The following is a 9,136-nucleotide window of genomic DNA, read 5'->3' as shown; positions in this document are numbered from 1 at the left end:
ATTCTTTCAAAGGCTGCATTACTACTTCCGGTGACCGACCTATGATATCGATGTCGTCGGCATAGGCGAGTAGCATGTGTTCTCTTGTGATTAGTGTGCCATATCTATTCACATCTGCATCTCGTATAATCTTCTCCAGCAGGATATTAAAGAGACCACACGATAGGCTGTCTCCTTGTCTGAAACCTCGTTTGGTATTAAATGGTTCGGACTCCTGCAGAGTCTTTTTAATTTTGCAGGGTTTGGCGCAGTGTAAATATCTAGTCTAGGGTGGATTTACCAGGTCTAAAGCCGCATTTTATAGGGCCCAATTATCTCATTGACTTTAGGTTTTAATCTTGTATGCGATGGGGAGGAGACTTATTCCTCTATAGTTGGCACATTCCGTCTTGTCTCCTTTCTTGTGTACGGGACATAGTATGCTGAGGTTCCAATCATCGGGTATGCGTTCTTCTAGCCATATTGCGCAGATAGACTATGCATACGCCTTATCGCCATGTCGCCTCCGGTCTTAAATAGTTCAGCGGGTAACCCGTCCGCTCCTGCTGCCTTGTTGTTCTTTAGTCGGGTCACTGCTACTTGGACCTTATTCTGACTAGGAGGTAAACATTCTATACCATCATCAGGGATCGGTTCTGCGGTATCCTCTTCGCCGCCAACATCGGACTCTAGCAGTTGGGTAAAATGTTCTTTCCATATCCTCAGCATGTTATCTGTGTCAGTTACCAGATTTCCTTCTTTGTCTCTGCAGGAGGATGTGCCTGCACCAAAGCCATCGGTTTGATGTTTAATTCTTTGGTTGAATTTCCGGACTTCATTCTGACTCCTGTACATCTCAATTCGCTCACACTCACGTCTTTCCATTTCCTTTTTCTTTTTGCAGAATAGACGTTTCTCCTCTCTTCTTTTCTCCCGATACCTCTCCTTCATCTGGCGCGTTGCTACTGATTGCAGGGCCGCTCTATATGCCGCATTCTTTGCTTCAGTAGCATCTCGACACTCTTGGTCGTATCACGGGTTTCTTGGAGGAGGCTTCCGTTACCAAGTACGGATTTCGCGGCATTTTCCATGGAGTAGGCAATAGTTTGCCACTGCGCCATTATATCATCGGAGCAAGGAGTGCTTTCATCAAGCAGTTGGGTCAGTCGAGTGTAGTATGCCGCTGCCATTTGTTGTGTTTGCAGCTTTTCAATGTCCAGCTTCCGTGCAGTGTCAGATCGTACTTTCCTCGCCATGTTCAAACGGGTGCGAACCTTTGCTGCGACGAGGTAATGATCCGAATCTATATTCGCCCCACGGATCGATCGTACATCTAACACGCTGGATGAATGCCTTTCATTTATCACAACGCACTATCTCTAGTGCTACTAACTACCATGTTTTTTGCCGCGGCGAAATCTATCAGCTTCAACCCATTACTGGACGTTATCTCGTGGAGGGTAAACTTTCCAACTGTTAGACCAAAAATGGTTTCCTTCCCTATTTTCGCATTAAAATCTCCCAGAACGATTTTAATATCATTGGGGGGGCAGCGGTCATATTCTCTCTCTAGGCGCTCGTAGAAAATATCCTTGGTCTGCTCGTCTTTGTCTTCCGTCGGGGCATGGACACAAATAAGGCTGGTGTTGAAGAATTTGGCTTTTATGCGGATTGTGGCTAGCCTCTAATCCATCGGAGTAAAGCTCGAGACAAGGTGTTTCAGTCTCCGACTAACCACAAATTCACAGCCAAATTCATGCCTCGTGTTATGGCAGCTATAGTATAGTTCGTCACCGTTTGGTGTTGTCGTGACGTCATTCCCAGTCCATCGCACTTCCTGTAAGGCGGTAAGATCTGCCTTGTACTTCTCTAATACATCCGCTAGCGCGTATACTGCATCTTCTCTATGAAGAGTGCGGACATTCCAGATGCAAATCCGCAAATCATGGTCCTTTTTTCGTTTGCGTGGTTCGTCAACGTTGGGGGTCCGTTTTTACTATTCGTTTGTTCTCATAGTAGTTCTCAGTTTTCCGGGGGCGGGTTACTGGCCCAGCGTCCAAACCGCATGGGTTTTGTGGGATTGCACACGTATCCCTCGTTGTAGCGAGCCGCTTGCTCCAAGATCCGACGCTCGCCGCCAGCCGATCCTAACCTGGGATCAGACGCTGATGTTGGCCATTGGTTATTTAAAGGCGCCAATAACTCGCCTTGTCATCTCGAGTTTCATTGGCACTCAGTATTTAATTAAGAGCTAGTGCCACCTGACTCCTCACTGAGACTCTCCTCTCGAAAAACGCTGACTGCCCGCGGCCGCATTTGCAGATACTCCGCATAAAAACGGAGCTTTCCACCATCCACAACCTGTGGACACGCCCGGTAGCTTTCAGCTAAGCTTTTCGTGATAACGATGGTCACCAAACAAGTCGGAGCTCAAAGTCCCAGCCTGTGTGGTGCTCATAGTTATCCCGTATCGGTAAAATTTCCATCAGTGGGAGATAAATGGACATCTCCAGACGCCCTGACCTTTCAAGTTCATGAAGCTTCCTCAGTATGAAATAAAAGTAGATAAAAACTTCTTTATAACTAATTTCACGTTATTTTAACCTGGAAAAAAATATTACAACAATTAGAATGCATATAGAATTGCTAAATAAATAATCCCTATCAATTAATAGTTTTTCTTTTTTTTAGTCTATTACTGGAAACTACAAATTACTCAGAATCAACAAAGCAATTTCAACCAATCAGAACTAAGTTACCAACCCTTAGAAATGCCTGGAATATAAATGCGCCTTTTATGGGGCCAAGACTTTAAATCGAGATATCGGTCTACATGTCAGCTATATTCAAATCTGAACTGATTTGGGCCAAGTTGCTAAAAAAAGTCGAAGAGCCTAACACAACTCACTGTCCAAAATTTCGGTGACATTGAACAATAAATGCGCCTTTTATGGGCCCAAAACCCTAAATCGAGATATCGGTCTGTATGGAAGCTATATCCAAATCTGGACCTATCTGGGCCAAATTTACGAAGGATGTCGAAGGGCCTAATACAACTCACGCAAATGTCAGCAAAATCGGATGATAAATGTGGCTTTTATGGGCCTAAGACCCTAAATCGGCCGATCGGTATCAAGATATAGTCCGATATAGCCCATCTTCGAACTTAACCTGCTTATGGACAAAATACAATCTGTGCAAAGTTTCAGCTCAATATCTCTATTTTTGAAGACTGTAGCGTGATTTCAATAGAGGAACAGAGGAATAAGTCTCCTCCCCATCGCATACAAGATACTGTCGAGCGTACTGTGTGAAAGATTAAAACCTAAAGTCAATGAGATAATTGGGCCCTATCAATGCGGCTTTAGACCAGGTAAATCCACCCTAGACCAGATATTCATACTGCGCCAAATCCTGGAAAAGACCCGAGAAGGACAAATCAACACCTACCACCTCTTTGTTGACTACAAAGCCGCCTTCGATACTCCTTTACGTTCAAAGGTATTTCAAGCCATGTCTGAGATTGGTATCCCTGCAAAATTAATAAGACTCTGCAGGATGACACTTGCTGATACGCGTTCCTCAGTAAGAATAGGAAAGAATCTCTCCGAACCATTTACTACCAAACGAGGTTTCAGACAAGGAGACAGCCTATCGTGTGATCTCTTTAATATCCTGCTGGAGAAGATTATACGAGATGCAGAAGTGAATACAATAGGTATGGCACACTAATCACAAGAGAACACATGCTACTCGCCTATGCCGACGATATCGGCCACCGGAAGTAGTAACTGCAGCCTTTGAAAGAATCGAAAGAGAGTCAGTGAAAATGGGTCTGGTAGTAAATGCAGATAAGACGAAATGGATGGTTTCCACTTCCAAAAAGCCTTGCACCACCGACCAGATAAAGAACATGGAGAAAGTTGGGAACCACAACTTTGAGATAGTCAGTAACTTTATCTACCTCGGCACCGCCGTAAGCGAAACGAATGACACCAGTTTTGAGATAAAGCCAAGAATAATACTGGCAAACAGATGCTACTTTGGACTAAGTAAGCAGTTTAGAAACAAGTCCACCTCTCGACAGACGAAGATTACACTATACAAGACACTGGTACTACCCGTGCTGTTATATGGTTCTGAAGCATGGGTACTTGTGAAAGCAGATGAGTCAGTGCTTGGAGTATTTGAGAGAAAGATTCTTCGTAAAATATATGGACCAGTTTGCGTTAACGGAGAATATAGGCGACGTATGAACCACGAGCTGTATGACGACGATGGCATAGTTACACGCATCAAAATACAACGGCTGCGTTGGCTAGGTCATGTTGTCAGAATGGATGAAGAAGCTCCAGCAAAGAAGTCTTTTAAAGGCAAACACGGTGATACACGCCAACCGGGAAGACCAAAAGCACGATGGAAAGATCAAGTTGTGGGAGACACCTCGAAACTTGGTGTCAGAGATTTTAGAATGAGCGCAGAAGATCGAGGCGCTTGGAACGCTATTCTACGTTCAGCTAGTGGAAGAAATATTCTGTCATAGCCAATTTGAGTAAGTAAGCGTGATTTCAACAGACAGACGGACGGACATGTCTAGATCGTCTTAGATTTTTACGCTGATCAAGAATATATACTTTATAAGGTCGGAAATGGATATTTCGATGTGTTGCAAACGGAATGACAAAATGAATAAACCCCCATCCTTCGGTGGTGGGTATATATATATATATATATATATATATATTTTTTTTTTTTTTTTCCTTGAAATTTTCACAGATGTTACATAATGATCCCGTGGTGAAAATAGGGTACTACATTTTTTGATATCAGAAGGGGGGCGGACTCTCCCCTTACCCTAACTTTCAGAAACGCCAGATCTCGGAGATGGGTGTTGCGATTTAAGCGAAATTTTGTGTGCTCTCATATAGTACCCTAAAAATAAAAATTTGGTATTCAAATTTCGGATGGGGTACCTAGGGGGTGCACCCCTTCCCCAAAACACCCCCCAAACAGGACTTATTTACTGACCATGGGAATATGGGGCTTAAATAAAAGATATTTCCAAATATGGGACCAAGTGTTTGGAGGCCCGCCTCTCCCCAAAAACATCCCCCAAAGGGGACAAATTTACGACCATAGTCATATGGGGCTAAATGAAAGGTCTTTGGGAGTAAAGCACGAATCTGATATGAATATTTGGGAAAAGTGTCTATGGGGCCACCCCACCCCCACAACACCACCCAAATTGTAAGTATTTGCTGACTTTTGCAATATGAGGCTCAAATAAGAGGGTTTTTAGAGTGAAACACGAATTCGATATATATTTTCAAGGCCTACTCACTGAGTGGCCGCCCATCCCACAAAACACCACCCAAGCCGGTCACGTTTGCCGACTATGGAAATATGGGGCACAAATTAAAGGTATTTGGGAGTAGACCACATATCTGGTATCAACATTAGGAACCAACTTTCCAGGGTACGTCGCACCACCATAACAAACGCCAAATAGGACGTATTTGCAGGAATTGATACCCACTTTCGGGACCAATTTTCTGGGGATCAACCCCTTTCCCAAAATACCCCACAAGCAGCAATATTTTAGAGACTATCGCAAAATGGGGCTCAAATAAAGGTATTTGGGAGAAGAATACGAATTTGATATCCAAATTTAGGACCATGTATTTAGGGAATCAGCCCTTCCCCAAAACACCCCGCAAAGGGGTGTGTTATTTAAGATTAGAAAACGAATTTGATAACCTATTTTGGGCCATGTGTTTGGGGGACGCCTCATCGTGTAAACTCACCTAAACCAATGGCAATATGGGGTTTAAATAAATAGTTTTTGAAAAATGAGCACGATGCTAATATTTTTTCTGGGTCAAGTGCCTGGGGGACCACCTTACCCCCGAAAACACCCCTAAATCAGATATCATGATTCAGATTTTAAGAATGGAGTACATCTTACATCCAAACTTAAATTCGTAGACCAATAAAGATCATATGGGATTCGGACAAAGCCATTTATATTGTTAAATTGTTAGTCAAGCGATATACTATTTTCGTAGCATGGTATTTCACTAAAAGCTCTTTAATTGTCGAAAATAAATATTCCAAGGAAACTTTTGTTCCATATAAAGTAAAAAAAGGCGCAGCGGAGCGGTTAGCTAGTATATATATATAAACTGGCAATAAGAAAATAGAATAGAAATTGTCTCGTCGTACACTCTCTTTTTCCTTGTATTTGCAATAAAATGAGTTAAAAATCAACTTTCCAAATCGCCACCACATGACTACGTGGCTTATTCAATCCCAAGGCAGTCGGCTGTACGTACCGGATTGACCCGATGAAGTCTTTCATCGGAAAGGGCTGCCGCCTCAGTGTACAACACACTGGTACAACAACAACGTGGCTTATTTCTTTGTGTTCATGTACTTTCAAATTCAAAATAAAGTAGCCTACATTCAAATTCCCCCGAGGAATTTAGGAAATGTGCTACCTTACCATAATCTCTTTGACAATAGCGATTTCAATTTGTTATGTTTTCGTACCTAAAGAAAATGATGGACCTCCTTGTCGTCCAGGAGGCTTTTTTCTTACAGGAAAATATTTCATATCATATACTGACAACATTCCCACTTCCTTCAACTACTTACAATTTCTTCCTTTCTGTGGTAGGTGTATTGAGCAACATGCAATGGGAATTGGTTTGCACAATATGCCGGGCTTAATAGTCAAAAACTTTCTAACACAAATGACATTTCATAAATGACCTTTGTAATCAATTTTTGTCTCTTATTGGTCTTACTATTAAAATTTTTTAAAACTTTTGCAAAACCACCAAGCACACAGTAAATTTTATGAAGTCACTTACCAAACTTTGCGGCATTTTCTTTCTTTGGCTTTTTTTATAAACTAATTTTGACTCAATTTTCCAAGGCGCCAAATAGAGAAGACATCTTAGCTAAGAAGACATCTTAGCTATTAATAACTTCTTTTTTTTATTAAAAGAAGAAGTTATTAATAGCTAAGAAGACATCTTAGCTATTAATAACTTCTTTTTTTTATTAAAATTATCTCCCCTTCCCATTCTCTCTCATTTCCTAAATTTCTCTTTCCTTTTTAACAGCGGTAATTTTCATGAATGGGGACGGTTTTATCTTCTGTACAACCGCAACAACAATTTTGCCAGAGTACCTACCACCTAAATTTTCTCCACCATTGTAAATGGCAGCCCACAGCTGATTTGACCATATGATAAAAAAAACAGCTGTGTTCGGGAACTCAAAAACTTGCACAAATTTTTACTGGAAGTCGTTTGCGTACTTTATTTGCCAGCAGAAGAGAGAGAGAGAGAGAGCAAATTTTGATAGTGACGACAATAAAGACTTTTTTGCCAGCAGAAATTTGCAAAAGCTAATACCAAAATAGATCAAAAAGGCAGAGGTAAGTAAAATATAAAAATATTGCTTATTGGTATTTTATTTGGTTATTTACTTTTAATTAAGATTCAAGGCAACAGTTAGTGTTCAGGTACAGAAAACTCGCCAAATGAAGTTGTAATTTTGCTTCAAGTCGATTGTTCTACAGCAGCAGGTGAGTGCAAAATTTTCGGAATTATTTTTAACATCATGAAAAATTTAAACATTGTATCTCTCCAGACACCAAGAAAAGAGCAACGATCGGTTTCTTAAGTGTTTTGATGGAATCATCCTCATCAGAGAGCTGAGCCGATGAAACCAACACCGTTCCTTTGAATTCGTTAAGGAGGGAATTTGCTGCCATGGTATTTAGTGGGTCTGACTGGTCAATTAAAAGTTAAAATTGGAAAAAATTGCAATTAAAAGTTAAAATTGGAAAGTGCAAATCAGTCTTCTAATTGTAAACGGATACGGATATCTTCAATGATAACACAGTGTCCGTATTCGCCACATGACCAAATAGAAAGCTCCCTTAGCTTCACATTAGTGGTCGCAGCAATTTATGTAGCCACAATATCCAGAAGCATTAGGTGGTTGCTTTGTCAGCACACCAAGTGCTGCCGACAAGGGATTTGAGAACGTTGTTTCTACTTTTGTGTACGGTGATGGCATGTAAAGCAGTTGAAATCCTATGCAGACTTCGAAATGCATACTGATACTCGCGGTTGGAAATTGTCCAACGGGAGGATCGGAAGGAGTAGTCCCTCATGCGTCTTGCCAACTGATGAAAGAAGACTGATCGGTCTGTACGACTTCAATTTAATTTTATTAACCAGTGTTTGTAATAAGAGCCTATAAGGCCTATAAAAATATTACGTTGATAACACAACCTGAGTAATTCTAAAGTTCTAGTTAAATCTAAATCTAAAATAAAAAAAAAATATAAATATATATAAATCTCCCAGCTACAAAATTTCATGAAAAAGACAGCAAGTTAAAGACGTCGGGTTTCAGTAGCGGGACCACACTGCCTATCTTCCAAACATCGGGTACTATAATAGTGTTCAGACAGGCTGAGGACAGTTGTAAGATACTCGACTCCAGGCAGATCCAGATTCTTCACCATCAGTGTAGAGATTCCGCCTGGGAGCAGCGCCTTGCGCGACTTGGCGGCACGGATGATATTCGTAACTTCGTGCACGGTTAATTGTGATAGCTGTCCAGCGACACGGAGATCACGGATACGACGAATTGCTCCCCTTCTAGCCTTGTTACTCTCGGGTTAATAAATTTACGTTTATCTAAGGAAAATACCTCACAAGTATCGCCAGCATTTTTTATTTTAAAACAATTGTTTTCCCAAGCAAGCAAATAAAAAATCAACCAAAACAAAAATCAGCTGTTCTGCAAATTTTTACTAGAAGTCGTTCGCGTACTATTGCTTGCAAATTTTTAAAGGAGAGTAAAATGGCTCTTATGTTGGGTAAGGTTTAAGTGGCAGTCTGCCATCAGACACACTTAGACGTTTTCGTCCATTGTGATACCACAGGAACAGAAGAAGTAAAATGCCTTCTAGTTCCTACAGTTGAAGCATCCATATCGCTCCAAAAAGCCCAATAACTTGCGATCCACTAAATCAGACAGGTTCTCAAAGAAATGAGATCCTAAAGTGGAACTCCTTCTGACTGCAAGTGCGGGACACACACACAGAAGGTGTTCTATAGTCTCTTCTTCTTCG

At 41.3% G+C, this 9,136-nt stretch overlaps 1 long non-coding RNA gene across 1 annotated transcript; it reads left to right on the top strand.

Annotated features, from left to right (window-relative positions):
• Positions 1-7,112: 7,112 nt before the first annotated feature.
• On the top strand, positions 7,113-8,159 carry LOC131994039 (uncharacterized). Its single transcript, XR_009396390.1, has 3 exons — positions 7,113-7,423; positions 7,486-7,573; positions 7,639-8,159. It is a non-coding gene; the product is annotated as an uncharacterized LOC131994039 (long non-coding RNA).
• Positions 8,160-9,136: the final 977 nt, after the last annotated feature.

The sequence above is a fragment of the Stomoxys calcitrans genome, chromosome 1, assembly GCF_963082655.1.
Source record: "Stomoxys calcitrans chromosome 1, idStoCalc2.1, whole genome shotgun sequence".
Classification (NCBI taxonomy): Eukaryota; Metazoa; Arthropoda; class Insecta; order Diptera; family Muscidae; genus Stomoxys; species Stomoxys calcitrans.
Note: the sequence above shows the minus strand (reverse complement) of the source record. Positions and strands in the feature narration are given on the sequence as shown.